This window comes from Nymphalis io, chromosome 25 (assembly GCF_905147045.1).
Source record: "Nymphalis io chromosome 25, ilAglIoxx1.1, whole genome shotgun sequence".
Classification (NCBI taxonomy): Eukaryota; Metazoa; Arthropoda; class Insecta; order Lepidoptera; family Nymphalidae; genus Nymphalis; species Nymphalis io.
Window position 1 is genome coordinate 9,203,909 of NC_065912.1, and position 21,784 is coordinate 9,225,692.

The following is a 21,784-nucleotide window of genomic DNA, read 5'->3' on the forward strand; positions in this document are numbered from 1 at the left end:
AAAATAACAATAGCAATAGTTATTGCATTATAAAAGTTATATTAAAGTTGCATTATAAAAAGTAGTTATTTTATTTTACAATTAAATCAAAAAACATATCTGACAAAAATGATAAAACCAATGGAAAAAAATTAATACAAGTGAAAAAAATAACTACAGTTATAAAATTTTAGTCGAGATAGCCCAGTGGATAATACATTTTTTTATAAAATAGGTAGGCTGATAGGGCCACCTGATCGTAAGTGGTCACCACCGCTGATAGACATTGACATGGAAAGAAATGTGAACCATCGCTTATATCGCCAATGCGCCACTAACCTTGGGAACTAAGAGTGTAGTGTCCATTGGACCTGTAATTACACTGGCTTACTCACCTGCTACCTACCCGGACGAGCTTGCACAAAGCCCTATCACCAGTAAGACGATTAATCCACCACGCCGCTATAATGTGAGACGATGTGACTCCAGGTGTATGGGGATGGTATGGTATGTATGCTCAAGACTGGTTTGAAAGCCAAACGACTTATGCAAGTAAATACCTGATAAGACTGAACATTAGTGCACTATTTCGTTATAATTGTTAAGAATTTTACTAACATTTATATCTTCTGGTATTTTATAATAATATAATTATACTCTTATTGCCTCGTTGATTTATTGGCTAGGTATAAGGCCGCAGACCCCGAGGTCCTGTGTTCAAACCCCAGGTCAGACCAAGTAGTAATCAGTAGAGTTTTGAAGTTGGAAGTATGTACACTCCCGTGCCTCGGAAAGCTCGTAAAAACGTTAGTGCTGCGCCTGAACTCCTCAACTCTTTCCAGTCGTGTCGGATTGCCGTACCATCGGATTATGAGAAAATTTATATTTTTTAAATATTACAATGTGTGTTATTTGATAAATTAAACTACTTGCTTTATACATTTATACACTAATATTTTTTCAACTATTTAAATAAAGGCACTCTTAACCTTTTGGCCTGTATATGTAGACATATTTAAAGGAGGTTGATAATACTTTTACGATGCCCTTAAAACAAACAACTCTCTCGCAAGTCACAATTAACACAGGCATGTTCTTATGACACGGTTCAAATGAATTAATCTTACAGTCTCGAAAAATTGGGGCGAAGGTGTCTCAGATTTACGAGGAACACTGTATTGTACGTACAACGGTTCATACATTCTGACGAAGAGCGATTTAATTGATTAAACTCTTTTTTGCGTGAGTATTTTGAGTGTTTATGTTATATATATAAATTGTAAGAATCTATCCTTCAGCCATATGCAGACAACATATTCTTATTTTTGTTATCTATTTTTATATTGAATAATAAAATTAGGAAGAGAAAGTCCAGTAAGAACACGATTAAAGAAAATAAATATATAAAGTGACTATTAATCAACGCGTGGTTCAATTACCTGTCTATGCCTGGCACAAATAATAAAAATAAAATCATAAACGTATCAGGAATGTGACATACTTACAGATACATCATTAACAGCAGTCGTAAGTCTGACCACTGACGAACTTGAATACATAAGTACCTTATTAGCATTTAATAGGAAAGAAAAATATAAGGTCTAGCGTTCTCAAAGTGACCTAGTTCTAGAAATAAAATGACTAAGTTCTTAACATTAGCAGGCTGTTTTGTTTTTTTTTTTTATTTAGATATAAGTTATATAAAGGCTCAGCGGATACGATTAGATCTTAAACGAAGATTGCAGTTCAAATCCGAGTGAGTACTTTATCTGCTAAATTCATTTAACGATTCGCAGTTAAAATCGTGCCACCACCATATACAGGAGTGGCGTCATTGAATAAGCTTCAACCTTCTATCAGCTTATCAAGAACTGTCTTGATGCTTTAACTTAGCAGTGGGATATCCACTGGATGTTACTTTATAAAATATATATATAGAATAGGTAGGCAGACGAGCATATGGGCCACCTAATAATAGGTAAGTCGCCAACGCCCATAGACATTGGCACTGTAAGAAATATTAAATCGCTTATATCGCCAATGCGCCACCAACCTTCGGAGCAAAGATGTTATATCCCTTGTGTCTGTAATTACACTGGCTCACTCATCCTTCTAACCGAAACAAAACAATACCAAGTACTGCTCTTTTGCTGTAGAATGTCTGATGAGTGGGTGGTACCTACCCAGACGAGACAGATAATAGATGTGCTTTGTTGCACAAAGCTCACCCAAGTATATCTATCATTATTTCTTTGTTTTAAAACCATGAATATTTTATTTCTGGGCAAATGTTTTCCCGTCTCCATTAAAAAAGTTATAAAGTATAATAAAAATTTTAATGTAATACTTAACATCATTAAAATTCACAAACGTCTTAAGCAAGTTTAGGTTAAATATGACTTGCACGAAGAAGAGACCAAGTATATTTAAAAGCTACGCTATGTAGTCAGGAGATTCCTTGGTCCTTATAAAAGAATTCTTAAAAAAAAAAAAAAATAACGCGCCCTAATTTAAAACTGCAATTTTGGTCGTGGACAGAAAGGTAAAGTAATTATTTTTTTTGGCGCGACTTGTGATTTGTCAAATGTGTTTAATTTGGAATTTTAAGTGCAATTGCGTCAGTATATCACAGCGGTTTGTATGATTTGGTATTCCATTTTAAAAATTTCGGGCCTTCGAATTTCACTTCTGAATGCTAACTATACGAATATATATTCTTACTAACATTATTTTATTTTCAAAGCACCTATTTATATAAGTCAATTATAAAATTATTATTTTTACAATTTAATTATTATTTTGTCGCAATATAATTGTAAAAAAATAATGTTCATGATTTATGAAGCTTTTAATATTGCTTATACCAAATGAAGCCGTGAATTGTGAACTAATTAAGAAATATATAATCGCATTTACTGCTAATAGGTTGTGGATATTTCCTAAGTGTACTAAAATTAAAGAACCATTTCCGAGTGCCATCAATTTCTCTCGACACATCGTCAATAAGGATTAATGGAACTTTAATCTCTTGCGGGAACTGGACAAAGCAATTTGGGAAAGAATATACTTATACAAAATATTATATAAAAGCCAAGTAAAAAAGGGGCATATAAATTCCAATATGCTTGGAGTTTATTCCACCACGCTCCAGTGCGGGTTATGGACACATTTGGCAGAATTATATCCGACGCAGGTTTCCATACGATATTTTCCAGATTATTATACCAAATTAACATATTAAGCCTCATTGTAGCAGTTAGGCGTAGCTGTGACCTCTATACTATTTCTGATCTTTAAAATGTACAAAATAAAAAGTTTTAAGCTTTTCTTTGCTGAAATTTTTATGCTCAGTAAAAAGAAACGTCTGTAATTAGAAATATGATGGTTACAGTATATAGTGCGTGTTTATATATTATCTACTATTAATATAGTGGGTGACTGAATCAATACGGCACTATAGCATTATAAATTAATCAAAAAAGCTGTGTTCTTCTGCGAATGCCAAATAATTACTAACAGAAAAAGAGAAATCAGTATTTAAAAACGTTTTTAAGTTAGTTATATTAAAAAAAAACAATTGCGAGCAATATGCGGTCACGTGTTCTTAAAACATATTTAGAGTCAGAATTTAAAACTTCGTTCACTACGTGTTTGCCAGGATATTGGCAAGCCGCCATTATCCTAGCAATGTAACGTGTATTTACTAAAGCTAAATCTAAACCTAAATATCTTGAAATTTAGGATGTTGCAGCAAGGCCGGCGATCTTAACGGTTATTGGTGCAAAAAGTCTTAAGAAGCTTTGTGTCGAATTTGATTAAATTTCAAAGATGACGGTCACCAAAAATGCGATAATATCCACATAAGAATAAATTTAAATAATAAATAAATAAATATAATAAATAAGATTCTGTGATAAAAATATTTGTATTCGAAATATCAGGAATGTAAAATAAATAATTAAAAATGTTTATCTGTTCTGCCTCTGATAGTGCCAGTCTTTCAGCAGACTAGGCGACCTCTAACTTCAAATTAATAAGCTCTAAGTCTTCTAAGAAGGAAAGCTCTTAGCCCAGCAGTTTCCGCGGTGTATGTATATATAATATGTCCGATCGGCCTTACTTACAAATATTATAATTAAAGTGTATCATCTCAACTGTACCCAAAGAAATCATGAGATGAGCAAGCATCGGCCTTTCACTTACAAATATTATAATTAAACTGTATCATCTCAACTGTACCCAAAGAAATCATGAGATGAGCAAGCATCGGCCTTTCACTTACAAATATTATAATTAAACTGTATCATCTCAACTGTACCCAAAGAAATCATGAGATGAGCAAGCATCGGCCTTTCACTTACAAATATTATAATTAAAGTGTATCATCTCAACTGTACCCAAAGAAATCATGAGATGAGCAAGCATCTAGTTAAGTTCCACTAATCCAACTTCTCGATCCCCTCCTAAATATACTTACATATAGCTACAGCATCAAGAGCTCATTTTCAACGGTCAAGGCTGTCACGAGTTGATCTTGTGATGTTATCCGTCTGTCTGAACGATCGGAGTGTCTTTGAATCGAATTCAGATTAGCGAAGAATATTTTTTATTGTAAAAGAACTAAAACTGCGTAACCTCTTGATTTATAGTTGAAGATTAAATTTTAATATTACAAGGCGTTAGCTTCAAATTTATACGACGTTTGTGTTGGCTGCTTAAGAATGCGTTCAGTTTTAAAAATAGTTAATAGTAAATTAGATGATCAGCGCCACCACTACTACATCTCATGATGAAGAACATCAATGGTTGGATGTTTTAAAATTGATAGTTATTGAAAAAATATAATAAAAGAAAATCAAGAAATAAATATGAAGTAATATAAATGAAAATAGAGTTACGTTATTAAGTTACATACTTACAGTAACAGCCCGTTAATGTCCCACTGCTGGGCTAAGGCCTCCTCTCCCTTTTGAGAAGGTTTGGAGCTTACTTCACCATGCTGCTCCAATACGGTTTGGTGGAATACACATTAGGCATAATTTCAATGAAATTAGACACATACAGGTTTCCTCACGATGTTTCCCTTCACCGTCAAGCACGTGATGAATTATAAACACACAAATTAAGCACATGAAAATTCAGTGGTGCTTGCCCGGGTTTGAACCCACGATCATCGGTTAAGAGTCACGCGTTCTAACCAATAGGCCATCTCAGTTTACGTAGATAAATATTATTATAATAACACAATATAACCAGAAAGTATATAGTATACGCGCCACGAACACACAATGAAGCGGGTGTGATTGCATAAGATCGTCATCACGGCACACGAGTCGCTGTTACCCCCAAGGCGCCAATAGATGTTGCACATCAAAGTAAGCTTTGAACTGCTACTCATAGAAACAATACTCAAGTCTGACTTTGAAATTTTCTTAAAGAAATAGCTCAAGAAATACTTTAGTAAATCATAAACAGGTTCTTATGTTAATCTGTTATGTAAAATATAAACCAAATTGCATATTCAGTGCATATTCTGCGATCTTATGATTAGCAATAATATAATATTATTCGGCAAGACAAGTTTCTTATCGAAGGCTTTTCTCCCACGCTGTATGCATATTGAATATTTTTGCAGAATTTTTTTTCATAATAGCCGCTTGAGCCGAGTTTTAAGCATTGTAAAAACTTACTTCAGCATATATTATATACTTATTTTACAATTGTATATACAATTCCAATATTTGATTGTATAGGCAAGCTGACGTATAAATAGGTCACCTGATATTCAGTAGTCCCCCATAGACATTAGTGAAAATTTTTAACCATTCCTTACATCATCTATACGTCACCTTGGAAACTAAGATGTTATGTGCTTTGTGTCGGTAATTAAACTGGCTCACTCACCATTTAAACCAGAACACCATAATACAAAGTATTGCTTTTAGGCCTCAGAATAAACGACGTATATACATGCACAAAGCCTTACCACCAAGTCTATCATTGATTCATCTTCCCTTTAAATTGAAGTATTTCATGCAGTCCATAATCATCTTTAGCCTAAGTTACTAAATTACATTACATCATATAAACTGGTTACTATGGCAGGATCAATGATTTTAGATTATTTCTGAGGTAAAAGAGTGTTAACTTCTAAACTCTATGTTGCTACTGAGTATTTATTTACGGAAAACTAAATATGTCAATGATTTTTTATAGCCCATTTCGGAGTTTTAAGCCGCGTTGGGCTTCGAATTCGTATCGTACTCCTTAAAGTAGGTAAACATTTAGATTGCCACTGTAAGAAATATGAATTGTTAATACAATAAGTTCACCACCGAAATTGGCAACTAAGACGTATTCTTTATTCACCTACAATTGCATGTTTTACAAATATTATACATGATACATATTTTCGCTATATTGACAATAATTTCTAATTATGTAAGTATATTAATTACTATATAGATTGTGTCAAACACCTTTCGAACATAATAAAAGGAAAACAATATTCTGTATCTCGATTTGGCAGTATCATATTTCAAGTAGATAAACTTGTGATCAACCACTAAGAAGTAACACTCGTAAGAAAATGAACTAAAAAACACGAACATCTCCAACATTTTCATCGAACCACGGAAACATATTATGGCTCTAATATCATATTATTATTCCATGAAAGTATTGGGTGGATAACGTATTTTGGATACAAGCCAATGTTTATGGGAACACAAGGGTATGATGTAACAGTGTTCAATAACGTATTTACTTTCGGTGATCATTGAAATCTTCGATAAAGTATTATGTTCGGTCTTTATTTTTGACAGTTAATGGACTGATTTTTTGAAATATATAGGCAATGATTTAATAATAATAATAATAATATAATACCCTGGGACATTTTCACACCCGGCCATCTGATCCCAAATTAAGCTTGTACAAAGCTTGGGCTATGGAAACCAGACAACTGATATACTACATATACTACTTTTCTTTTGTAAATACATACTTATATAGATAATTACACCTAGACTAAGGACAAACAGACATGTTCATGCACACAAATGTCTGTCCTGGGTGGGAATCGAACCCATAACCTTCGGCGTGAAAGGCAAGTGTTCTACCAACCACGCCAACTGGTTTAATGATCTAGATTTCTAATAGTGGATCTTATTGATGGCTTATTCGAATGTGTATTATCTAATCCTCAGTAGTAGTAAACCTTCAAACACTGTACTTGTACGGAAAAGTTTATTACAATATCAAAATACATATTTTATATTTGCCGGTTGGCGGGGTTGGTAGAACACTTGCCTTTCACGCCGAAGGTTGTGGGTTCGATTCCCACCCAGGACAGACATTTATGTGCATGAACATGAATGTTTGTCCTGAGTCTGGGTGTAATTATCTATATAAGTATGTATTTACAAAAAAAAAAGTAGTATATGTAGTATATCAGTTGTCTGGTGTCCATAGCACGAGCTTTGTACAAGCTTAATTTGGGATCAGATGGCCGTGTGTGAAAAATGTCCCAGGATATTAATTAATTAATAATTAATATTAATATTAATAAATGTCTCAGGATATTAATAAATTAATTAATTAATATATAATTTATTTATAAATGCTCTGTTAAGCATAGAATTTAATTAACTGTAAAGCTAACAAACATTCACAATCGAGAAGAACTGTGATGAAAATCAGTAAGTCTATGTACAATGAAATTTATAGATCTCGTATGAAAATCATCAAATATGAACTCCATTCGGTTTTATTATCTGTATATTCTTGTATCGTGTAGTAATTCTTATCTTTTAATGTTAAATATTTAACATAAGATTTCAATTTATTAATAGTTATTAGTAACAGCCTGTTAATGTCCCACTGCTGGGCTAAGGCCTCCTCTCCCTTTTGAGGAGAAGGTTTGGAGCTTATTCCACCACGCTTCTCCAATGCGGGTTGGTAGAATACACATGTGGCAGAATTTCAATGAAATTAGACACATGCAGGTTTCCTCACGATGTTTTCCTTCACCGTTTATATTAACTTCATTAAAGACTCAAAAAACAACATTTAAGATGCGATCCTTTATATAACATTATTTTCAATGTTTAAGCAAAAAGCAAAAACAGTGAATCAATGATAAAATATATCGATGCTTATACTGCTAGTAATAGCAAATTCAAACGCAATTCCGTTTTAAAGCCAAAAATTCAAATTATTAGTCATTTTTATATTCTCGTAACTTTTATCTGAACGCCTGACAAGCACAACGCGTGCAGTGCTCAAGTCAGGATGCTGATTTTTAGCTACATTCAAGATATATCTCTACATATTGTAAAACTTAAACGAAGCTGTTTGTGTGTACGACATTTATTTAATTATTTATATAGGTATATAAACAGAATACAATCAGGACATACATTAAATTACGAACTTATACAGTTTTAAGATATATCCCTAACATGCACTTCATATAATCATCAATAAAATGAATTGATTGCTTAATTATGAAAATCATGTTACAATAATTCAAATCAAAACATTTAAACAATTTATCATTCAGTTGAATCTTCATATATTTTGTCTTTTGCAGTTAAAGTACTTAGACCTTGTATAATGCAAATAAAAAACTTAAAGATTTAACGCTCTGCCTTATTACCACTTGTAACAGAGGGCTGGCTCATTGTTCACTCAGAGAACCGTAATTGCTATTGAACGTGAAAATGGTTCTAACATCCGCGTCACGATCAACACGGTTATGATTGGAACAAATCTTACATACATACGTAAATCATTATTAATATTATACATATGAAAGTGAGTTTGTTTATTTGTTGGCTTGTTACACTTTAGCGTCTTAACTGCTCATCATAAAATATTGCATATACATCAGGGTTATAGAAAAGGGTAGTTGATCCTGTGTTCTATTCTGTATTATTCTTATTCTTGGATAAAATTTTACCCGTAAGAAGCTAGGGGTACCCATATAAAATAATAATATAATAAAACGCTTGTTTTTCGATAGCAGAAATCGTCAAATAATAGGTGCCAGGAAAGAGTCAGCTAATTCATATCCAAAGTCAAAAAGAACAAAGTCGCGGGAAAAGTCCATTAAAATTTTACTACCGCTAAGCATTTCTTCAGACTTTACCTGCCTGGATAAGTGCCAATAGACCGTTATATACGAACGGTCTACGTCAGAAACTTCAGAATTTATGCAGGGAAGGAAACTGTAAATGCAGCCAGCATTTTGCATATTAAGCCTAATGTTGAACTTCAAATTTAAATGTTGAATTGAAATTTCGAGGAAATGAAAATGTCGCTGTAATTGACACAAGTATTTCTACTTGGTAGTAGGGTTTCGTGAAAGCCAGTCTGGATCGGTACTCTCATCACATTTTCTACCGCAAAACAGCAATATTTAGGGTTACATTCGTCGTGTTTGTTCGTGTTAAAAACAAAATTATATTTTAATATGAATGTATCTCTTGAGCATATTCCAATACACTGCTCCAATGCGGGTTGATAGATATTTTGTCTACTGGGTCTTATATATGTATACATAAGCGAGGGAATTTCTTTAAAGTTAAAATCTTGCGTTTATAATAAACGACTGTATTTATTAGAACTATATTTTAGCGGATAAGAGCTAAATGGCATTTTTCTATCGATACGTTTTAGAATATAGTGGTGTCATGACACAGATAAAAGAGAATTTTTGGACATTTCTTCCAGTTACCAAGTTGGTGGCGCACTGGCGATGTAAGAAAATGTTAATGCAATGCCAATCCCCATCGCCAGTGGTGTCCACTTGCCACTAGGTGGCCCATTTGCCATTCCACCTATCTATTATTAATGTCTTTAATAAAGCTTGTCTATATTTATTAAAATAAATTAAGTATTGAAGCAGTATAATATATTTTGATGTACATATTTAGTATGATAACATTTCTTGATAAACTTGTAACCTCTATACATCAAACCGTTGAGCTAGTTACTGCTCCACTTGCCCCTTGATACTTAAGTACATATTTTACTAACAGCCACTTTGCTTTCCAATATGTAAATTGGAAAATTATTAATAGAATTATTATAGAGCAAATTAAAATTTGCTTTATATATACCATAAATAAATACATTATTTTATTGAGTTTTTTTGCAAGGCAATATTTGTTACGGCTTGTATTTTATGCCGCGAAAAAGTGAACATTCCATGTTCTTGAAATAAAAATTGAAAGTTAAACAAGTCTTTTGTTAGAAAATGTTCGTTTGAGTATAAAAAAAATTAAGTCTTCATGACCTTGTTAATTGCTACTTAAACGTCTTATGACGTACTCAAAATGGCGGGAAATTTTGAAGTTACGATGCGTTGCCTTATTAATCATTATATAAACTAGGCTATTAGTGACAGAACCACACATGGAAAGTCACTTAGATCCTATGGCATCATATTTGCAATAGATATAACTTATGTTTCACAGAACAGATCTGGTCACTTAATTTGAATGATCCGTTTGCTGTCCACCCGTCGAAGTAGAAAATCACGATTCATTTCCTTTGTTAAATTTGATTAGGTAAATGAAATGATCTCAATCAAATTATAAATCGTTGTTTATTGGTGGAGCTTATGTATAAAAACAACCAACATGACTTTTTGACGGCTTCATTGTCTACTGGTTAAAATGTACCAATGTACCATTCGTTTTTTGTATCGCTAGAATAACACATTACTCGTTTCCCCCAAGTTAACAGGTGGGGATAGGGGTATGTTGAATTCGCCGGTGTCCGCGGCACGTCGAACCTCTGAATACCCACTAAAACCCCAGTAGTACCGTGACAAATGAATGGACCACTCCTAACACAAGCAACTCCTCGACAATGGCTTAATTGGTTGTGAACGAAACTTCGACTTTTACATCGCTAGGTAGCCCGTAAACAATTTCACTATTGACGGTTCAATAAACAGTACTAATTTAAATTAATTTTATTGAAATGGTAACCTTTAATTTCAAGTATTTTTGTACTTGCAATCGTCACTATAAAAGATTATTTTAAATGTAAATTTATCACTACAATTGGGATTTTGTACGGATGTAGACTCTGACCGAGTTATATTTGTATTTATTTTTATAGAAATTACTATTGGTGGTAGAGCTTTGTGCAAGTTCGTCTGGGTAGGTACCACCCACTCATCAGATATTCTACCGCAAAACAGCAGTACTCGGTATTGTTGTGTTCCGTTTTGAAGGATGAGTGTGCCAGTGTACAGCCATAAGGGACATAACATCTTAGTTCACAAGGTCGGTGGTGCATTGGTGATGTAACCGATGGATAACATTTCTTACAATTCCAATATCTATGGGCGTTGGTGACTACTTAGCATCAGGTGGGCCATATGCTCGTCTGCCTTCCTATTCTATAAAAAAAAAGAAAACTGCCATGACACGACGAATTGCTCTTTTTTATATAACTAAAGAACTTCAACGTGATTTTAACCAAATGAAAATAAATGAAAGATTCATTTAGAGTATAAAACTAGCTGTTAAAATTATCATTACGCATATTAAAAAAAAATCAAGTCATTTAAATCGATTATAATTGATTTAGACTTAAATCTCGCAACATTTGTTTGTAAAAATTATATTAACATAAACGAAATATGAACAAAACAGAGTTGCCTGCAGTCAGCACTACCGACAGCGTTTTTATGAAAATTTAATGAATATTATAAGATAAATATTTTTTATCTTGCAAGACTCGCTCGAAATGTAAGATTTTACAAATTTTTAAACCACGTCCGACTCGCTCTCCGCATCTTCACAAATAATAAAGTTTCGTTGCACAAAAGTCGGCTGTCGTTAAAAACTGGGCCAGTTTTGTGGATGCAGAGGCACGTCGCTTGAATATTTATGATAAGACCTAAAGAACCTCTAAATAGCTGCTGGCCTGAAAAGGCTATAAGTAAATTTCACACTTTGAACAACAGCACAATAATTTCGATGTAAAACTTTTACGTTTCGACCTCCTTTTTAGTTGATAGATGCTGTTCAAACGAATTTAAAACTCGAAAGCTAATTCGAAATTCGAAATCTTACGATAATACTCATATTTATCGAGGTGGCACTGTTTTTTTGTGTTAACGTTTTTTATACATCTCGTTCAATTTTGGAAAAGTTTCGAACATCACACTATTTTAAAAACATTTTTTTTATTGTTTATTTTGTCTAATGCGGACGTTTTGTAAGTTGCTAAGAAGGTATTGTGGCGCTATCTATTTAATTTTTTGTGTTATTGTTAAAGGTAATTTAATTTAATTCTTAGTGATTATCTTGAATCAGACATGGAATACCTACCGCGAGACTAACCAACCGTTTCCTTACTTTGACTGTAGACATTCAGACACATGAAAATAATAATAACGAACATGGGTTATTTTTTCATGAAATTAAAATATTGTTTAATAAATATTTCCTTTTTAATTGCTTACATATTCGAATATATGTTCTTAAATTTATTTATTACGTCTATTTAATTGGTTGATTATTTTAGTTCACTTCGTCACACAAGAAGTAATAAGCAACTGCCCTAAAGTTTCACCTAGGGCAGTATACTGTAATCGTAGGTAGATAGCATTTAAACAATATGATTCATTGAAATTGTTTATACTCGGAATCTAGCAGCACCGTTTTCTATGTCTTGGAACTCCAGCCAAATAATAGTGAGCGACGCTGACTAACTAGATTAAACCAGTTTCAGAAATAACAATGGCGATGTGAACATCACCATACCACATGGCAAAAATATTATAAGCTAATAACTTTGTTTCCTTCATGCACAATAAAGGCACGACGGTGATAACATCCTCGGACCTTTGTTGGCAGTTTATAAAAAAAAAGTTTATTTAAACCAAAATATTTGTCTCCGCTTCAAAATATTCTAGAACTAGATCTTCCATAAATTCTAGGCCACGTATTTCGTTATCTGTATTGAAATTATTGGAATCAGAAATCGAATTGGAATAGAAATATTTATGAAATAATATCAGAACGAAATTTCGAGTGGCGTTCCGTTGTATAAACATTTGGCATAGTTATGTTTTCGTGCGAACTGGCTTGCATTACACGTTCGGTCTGACAGTTTATTTGGTGACGTTATTTTTACTGAAAGTTTCAACTTCGTTTAGTAATAAAATTACAAGTGTTCGATTTGAAATGCGCGAAAAAAATGGACTATTGACAGCTTTTTTTGCATTTGATGTATATAGATTATAGAGCCTTTTAATTGTTATTATTTAATTTAACATCTATTAATAAATCTATCTTTATTTTATTCTATCAAATTCTTAACTGTGTAAATTTCGTAAAGGTGGCTTTACGAAAAAAATAAATTTTAAATTAACTTAAAAATACCCACATATTAAAATTATTATCACTTCCTAAACCTAAAACGAACTTAAGAAGAATGGCGAATTAAGTTTAACACATTATGTAACCTCTGTTCTCAAATAAATGAGAATAATATGTCTTATTGAGAATAAATATTTTTAAACTTATTTGATTCATTTCATACAAATTAGTACGTCTACAAGGTCGAACACATAAAAGCATCACCGAGTTTTCATGTATTTAATATTTTGTGCTTGTTGAACGAAAACTCCGTGAGGAAACCTGCTTGATTCTTATGGAATTCTGACATATCCTCAAAACCTGCATTGGAGCGTTGTGGGATAAGCTCTTGCTGGTTGGTGGTAGCTGAAGCATTCATTTATAATTATTTGAATCGTGCCGAATCGAATAGGAATCGATGTGAAAATTCAAATTCTTTTTGGACGACATTCAACAACTTTTTTTGCACGACTTTAGCACAAGTTTAGTAACTCGTATATTATTTTTGAATGAAAAAGATAGGCTGACAGATTAATGGGCCACCCAATGGTAAGTGATAAGCACTGCCCATAGATTTAGGCTTTAAAAAATATTGTACAATCCTTACATAGTGAACACGAATATCTGATGAATGGGTGGTACCTATCCAGACGGACTTGCACAGAACCCTCCCAATGAGTAATTTTTTTACTATAATATTTAATTACAAGCTTGTATTTAACTTTTTAACTGTATGTGTGCGTTAAATCTTGCTTTGTAAACCACTTTCACAAACCTACTTTGCCAATTTGATATCAATAAAAAAAACGGGTAGAATCGAAAGATGATGACATTCGTATCACGATATTAATCCTCGTGCAATCAAATAACTTCATAGTAAAGGTTGATTATGTACAAGTAAATTCCTCTTTAAATTATTCGAATCGGACCTTTCGTTTAGAAGTATAATAGTACAAAAATAAGAAAACTACTACTGTGTGAGCGAACCACGAATATCGGGAGCGAAAAATACTACGTTTTATTCTATTATTTACCTACCTACATAACACCTTTTATTAGTTGTAAACTAAAAACAGCTGTAGTATGTTTTTAATTTTAATATTTTTTTAATACTTAAACCTTAAAAACGCTTATAAATTAAGCGGCCGCGGTGCCCTTTAACTTTGAACATTAAACTATACACTTCATTTAAACAAATATCGTAGGAGTTACGGCAAAATTAAAATTCTAGCGCAAGAAAGGAAAAATATTATGGCGGTGGCCAACGGTGCGATGGCGAAGAAGCCAGCCCAAAGATTTCGTATGTTCCACTCGTATGTACTATGTTCATCATATATTTTAGGATTGTTGTGTTCCAGTTTGATGGGCGAATGAGTTAGTGTAACTACAGGGGACTTAACAATTTAGCTCCCATAGTTGGTGACGCATTGGCGATGTAAGAGATGGTTAATATTTTTGAAGTGCCAATGTATGGGTGGCGGTACCCGGTTACCCGTTTCGAATGGTCATATTACATTTAATCAGATAGACTGACAAGAAAATCAGTAATCTTTATTTTAAATTAAGTATACAATGATATTTATATTTAATGTACGAAAATCAAAGAGGTCGAACTCCACGCTTTTTTTATTATGCATATATTTTTTTATTATATAATAACTATTATTTACTAAAGTTTTTCCTAAAATAAAATTTAAAAATAATAATATGCAAAGAAAAAGTTTAAATATTAATTTAATTAGTTATATATTTGCATATAAAAACAATTTATTTTTATAATAATATATAAATACCAGTTTGTGTTAATATATCATATAAAGGATTATAATTTTAATATTACGTAAGATACAATTTTATTTACATAAATTTATAAATTGGGTTTGTAAATATATTAAATAAATGATGACTAATAATAATATTAGTTTTTTTTTTCTTATTTGATATTTACAAGCTAAAGTATTTATTTATGTTTTTGAATTTAGTTATTTTTAAAACAGTTATTTTTAAATTGGGTTTTGTTTTTTTGTCTGCTGACGATGTTTTTGATTTATTTGAATGACGGGCACATAAAATACGTAACAAATGAAATTAATTTTAATTAATAATTAATTTATGAAGTCAGTCGATCAAAACTTTTTTAATATTCATCTAGATAAAACTTAAAACTAAGTTTACTTTGAAAACAAACTTCATACGCAAGTGTATTAAAATTTCACGAAAAACGACAAAAACTTATTTAATATTAAAAAAAAAATTGACAAACTCACCAGTTGAAAGACCACGAGAAATAACAGTGAAATCACAATATTTAACTGATAATAAAATACGATAACTTCAAGGCATCGGCCAGCACGTTCGCTCTGGTCGGGAGGTAACACGCTACTGGCCTTAAGTTAGCTTCCCCCATGGAAGTGTATAAAGGGGGTTAAAGGCCCATCGAATGTTTTCGTATGTTATGATATATGATGGTGAATCAGGTTGTCAAAGTAAATATTATGAGACAGTTTTATGGACAGGATTAAGTTTAAGTATCGTAAAGTTTTGTATCGTCTAAATTGTTTTTGAAACGTAATATATATTTGATAATAGTTTATTTATTAAATCCTGTTTGATTAAATATATGGAATATAAATTCGACTTATATTGAAAATTCACTTTCAAGCGCTTGAATTGTGAATAATTCAATTAGTGCTTGACGAAGTAAAACAACGAGATGTATCTCATAAAATCTGCTACATGTGTATCCAGCAATCCGCTTTAGCGCAACGTGTTGCAACAAGCTCTAAACGTTCTTCTTCCTAGCCCAGCAGTGGGAAATTTACAGATTATTTTTTTAAATTATTATTTTAAGAATATATATATAGGAATATAGCGCTAATAGGTGATCAAAGAAACTCAAATACATGGGAGTTACGCGAATTGAAATCGGACAATTTAATAGCTAAGTACATTCTTTGTTTTGTTTCTTAAACGAATTTAAAAAAGAGAAGTTCATTATTATATTTATTTTTTATTTTAAATAAATAGAAAGTCCTATAAAGAAGTAGATATAGAATAGACTTGAGGTAGCCATTTTTTTTGTTTATGAACCGATTTCGATCATCTTGCGTTCAGCTCCAAGGCGGTCCTATATTCATTTCATTGTTATTAGTCATAGTTAAGTTTTTATTTTTATGGTTATATCATTAAAGTGCAACCAGCTTTGATTCAGGAACTAGGAAACCCTTCGCCGATAGCAAGCCGATATCTGCTTCGACGATAATTGTATAAAATAAAAAATTATATAAAAGAGCTTAGTAACTAAAGCACGTTAATCTCAAATCAAGATTGTGGGTTCAAAATCATACAAGCATAAATTAATTTGCACTGGTAGAGCTTTGTGCAAGGTCGTCTGGGTAGGTACCACCCACTCATCAGATATTCTACCGCAAAACAGCAGTACTTGGTATTGTTGTGTTCCGGTTTGAAGGGTGAGTGAGCCAGTGTAATTACAGGCACAAGGGACATAACATCTTAGTTCCGAAGGTTGGTGGCGCATTGATGATGTAAACGATGGTTAACATTTCTTACAATGCCAATGTCTATGGGCGTTGGTCACCACTTGCCATCAGGTGGCCCATATGCTCGTCCGCCTTCCTATTCTATATAAAAAAAAAATGTATCTACTTAATTTGTGTTTCAAATTTCCGTTGTCAAGTAAAATGTCATGAAGTCTCGGGTCAGACGAAATTCAGCCACACGTGGATCCATCAATCCGCATTGGAGCAGCGTCGTGGAATAAGCTCCAAACATTTTGCTATCCCGTTATTCAAGAAAAGTCTTAAAGCATAAATCTTATTTTGTCGGTTCGATATCGGTTCAAGTGATTTTTCAATCTGACGTACAAAGTGTTCATGTTTGATACAGTTTCAGGCAACATTCGTTGAGGTAACATCCGCAAGGACATAATACCTACTTTCTCTAGTTATAAACGAATATTAAAATTTCATATTAATCGAGTTAGTTTTTTTTTTATTTAGGACTTAAGGGATATTTTCTACAAATTTACTAATAAACTATATTAGATTAAATTTGTTGAAATAAAATGAAACCAAAATAATAAATGAAAATAGTAATATATTTTTATTATCATTTTTAATTTTGAAATACTTGATGGTAGGTACTCTCATCAAATATTCTACCGCTTAACAGCAATACATAGCATTGTTGTGTTCTGGTTTTAAGTAGGTGAGTAAGCCAGTGTAACTGCAGGCACAAAGGACATAACATCTTAGTTGCCAAGTTGGAGGTGCATTGTCGATATATATTTTTTCCTTCTTCCTACATACCTTATGAAAATATGTATTAAATAATCGAATATTTTTACCGATATTTCAACTAAAATTTTCTCCAATTATTTAGTTATGTTTGTCAAATCGATAAAATCCAATTATTTCTCATCCATACCGAAGTTTCTCTTCTATTACTTATTGCACTCAAGCCAAGATTCAGTACAATTTGAATCTCTACAGCTTCAAACTTCATCGTCGCAAATTTTGATGGACTTCGAAACTACGGCTATTATTTTTAAAATGACATTTTCTTTTTAAGAAAACTTAACAAGCCTTCACTAAATGTGCTCAATGTTATATGTATATAATCACTATATACTTTGCTTGATGTAAAAATGTATTTTTAATATAGTATAGACTAGCGCTTGACTGTTATCATACCTGGTGAAAAGTGATGATACAGTCTAAGGTGGAGCGCGCTTGCCTAGAAAATGCCTATTCAGTCTTGACTTGAAAGTATGGGACTCCAGACCTTAGCGGTAGGTATCAGAAACAAGGAAGCAAATCGTTTCGTACTTTAAGTTTAAGATAAGATTACGAGCTGTGACGTCATCGTCGGTTGTCAAACTCTTTATTTTAGTCATGTTATACAAATTAATTGTAAATCATAGTTTCTTAAATAAAATGGTTTATGCATTGAGCTGAATAAGCTCTTCCGTAATACGATTTCTTTTGCGTATAAAATGTAATTATTATTTGTTAATTGGACAACATTCGCTCTTCGCATCAATACATGCGATTAACGGCTTTACGTGGTTTTCAAGACACGGGAATGTACACACTTCCAACTTCCAGACTCCGGGCTGCTACTGAAAATTTTCTGACAGAAAAACCCAATAACTTTTTAATAACCCGGCCTGGGAATTGAACCCAGAAACTTCGGGTCTGCGGACTTACATCTACTGAAGAAAAGTAAGTAAACTACGTACGGGTGCAGATATTTTCGATGCCTCGTAGTTCTGTGGTAAAAAGGTGATGGGGGAACCAAATTAAATAGTTCTTGAGCACACTCTCCGAAATATATCCTGTAGAATACCGACAGACAGGCAACCTTATGACGGTATTCTAAGCAGCTTTAGACATTTAAATAACGTAAAGATTTTTACTAGAAATACCAGAGTCGCTAGATTGGAAGCAATGTACTGCATACAACTTCTCTTTGGGAGATAAATAAACAAACAACTTGAAAATCATAGTGATACCGAGTAATTCCACTATGTCAATATTTCCGATTTATATTCATGCTAGCTGAACCCGCTCGGAGAGAATACAGCTTGTGACGACTTTTTGAAATTTTAGCATACAACCCATCATTCCCAACTTTATTTACTCGAAGGTTTCATTTAAAAAAGCAGCTTTCTTCTGTCTTCAAGCTTCGTCGAACTTTCATCAAACTTGTGCAGTGGTGCAGTGGTTTCGCCATTTCACATTTTTAATATTAGTATCATTTAAAATATTTTTATAAATACTATACAATAATTTCAAGAAAGTATGGGTATTATTTTCGTTCGATTATTACAATCAATGGCTTCTCCGCGTTTAATGTTACTGCTCCGCCTTCGCCGGTCATTGAGTGATGTTAGGTAGTCTACGTTTCTCAATAAAAAAATTATATTAAATCATACAGATATATCCTGAAATGAGTGCGTTCAAACAAACACACTCCTACGCTTTATATTGCTATAGATTTATTATCATCATCATCTCAGCAGAAGACGTCCACATCTGGACAATAACCTATCCCAAGGATAATCGCGACGGTCGCTGGATACAACGCAACACGTATTAAAGATTACATTTATTTATGAATAAAATAAAAGTACATATGAATAATAATATCATTATGTACAATATACATACTTAGATTATGAAAAAACTTTGACTTCGTCGATCGAAATTCTGCCACATGTGTATTCTACCAACCCGCACTGGAGCAGCGTGGTGGAATAAGCTTCTCCTCAAAAAAGGGAGAGGAGGCATTAGCCCAGCAGTGGGACATTTACAGGCTGTTACTGTTGACTTCGTCGATATGTATACAAGATTCATATATATATATTCATATATATATATATATATATATATATATATATTGTTGCGTTTGATTGCCATAAATTTGTAATTTATCTGACAATATTAATTATTGAGATTTTGTTAGTTATTCTTAGTGAAATGTACATTCCGAACCGATAAGTAAATGGTTTATCTATATTTAATATAATCCTGTAAAATGGCAATTCAAAAGTACCTATAAAGCCTGCCTAAATTAAGTAGCCTACTTAAATATTGTGGTTTTTGTTTTATGATTGACGAAAAATCTTGCCGGTTTTCTCGATAAAATCTTCATTCAACCGTTGATAGTTTTTAAATTAATTGATACGTAGCATTACAATTCAATAATGCATGTAAAGTCTACTTGAATAAAATATATTTTAACTATTATATTAGCCGTAATTATTTTTAACTCTCGGTAAAATAATAATTGAATTATTTAAAAAAATTAACTCTTCTTCATACCCAAAATGAAATTGGAAATAATTATTAATCAAAGTGAATTAATGCACTACACGCTTTATAATTAATTTTGAAATAATTTGATTAATGAAAAATCAGTTGTGGTCTAGTAGATATATCATGTAACTTCAAGTCATGGGTCCCCTTTTTAAATTCAATACACAAAATATTTTACCCAAAGATCGCTTTAAGAAAACAAAGATAAATAGAAAAGTATATTAAGATCATCTTCAGTTAGAGAATTACACTTCTGTATTTACATACATACATTTACCATATCACCTTAAAATGAACATAGTACTGTTTACATAAAGAAATGGAAAAATAATTTATATGTAATATAAGATAAATAAACACAGCAGTGCAATGTCTCTAAAATGGTTAACCTCTCAGGGAACCCATTCTGCTAACATATATTCTACGCTTAAATTCCTTACATAAAGAAATCTCAGTTAAAACTTTAGCTGGGAGACAATTCTACTAATTTATGAATTTATATATCGCTCTTGTAAGAGATACAATAGGAAGTTTATTGCCTTGGACATGTTTTCTTGTACGCTCAATACATTTAAAAAAAGAGTTTGTGTGCATTTGTTAACTTAGTCAATGTTTTTATTTTATCTATTTAATTTTTATTATATAATATTGTTTTGCTGTTGTTAACTGTTTGAATCTTAATAATTATTATTTGTAATTTACAAAATTGCTTGTTTACTGTCATACATGAATTAGTTTTGAGTGGAAACTTGATTGGTGTGTGATCGAGTTAATTTGTTGTGTAGTATATGTGGCGTGTACTGTTTGTTTCCCAGATATAATAAAAAAAAATAATAAAAATAATTTATAACGGTTACGATACGTTCACGATTCTGTTCCGATCCGATTTCTCTCAAACCGCAACTGGGTCGTTGTGTTCGTAGAATAGAAAAACGGTTAAATGGCAACGATGACGATTCGCCTCGTTTTTTTTTTCTTTGTTTTTAATTCTCATTTATCGAATCCATGTTTCTCCACTTTTATACCAAATTAAAGTTTCGTCGTATAATTGTTTCACGCAGCCTTTAAGATAATGAATAAAGCATATCTATTTATTTTAAACGTTGTCTTCATTGTAAAAATGAAAACAGTAGCTTGTATACCCACTACTGGGTTAAAGTATTCTGTTATATTCAAGAATGCTTCCATCAGGCTGCGCCAATGATTGTTGGTGAATATGTTAATAAATCTTATGTATTTCATTAAAATCCAGGCGGTCTTTCGAGCGAGGCTGACCATTTTTTGGGGGGTATGTGGGGCTCACCGGTGTCCAAGGCACCGGGTGCGCCCCGAACATCGGAATACAACTAAAAACCCAGCGGTACCCTTTCCGTCTTAACGAGGAGCGCCACGGGATCGCTTGTGCATGCTACCGTGACGATCAGCATGCTTGACCAACATCAACTTTGTAATATAACAAAACTATGACATGTAAATATTCGTTATTTGTGATAAGGCCTTTGTATGCAGTTTTATTAAAATTGACCATTTTTGTAACTGAGTACAATATTTTTTATTTATCTATGTATGCTAACCAATCTT

At 32.4% G+C, this 21,784-nt stretch overlaps 1 protein-coding gene across 1 annotated transcript in view; it reads right to left on the reverse strand.

The window, feature by feature from the left end:
* Positions 1 to 15,738, reverse strand: part of LOC126778322 (uncharacterized) — a 104,139-nt gene extending 88,401 nt beyond the window's left edge. The window contains exon 1 of the mRNA XM_050501829.1: positions 15,632 to 15,738. The gene's annotated coding sequence lies outside the window, so the exon portion shown is untranslated. The remainder of the gene's footprint in view (positions 1 to 15,631) is intronic.
* Positions 15,739 to 21,784: the final 6,046 nt, after the last annotated feature.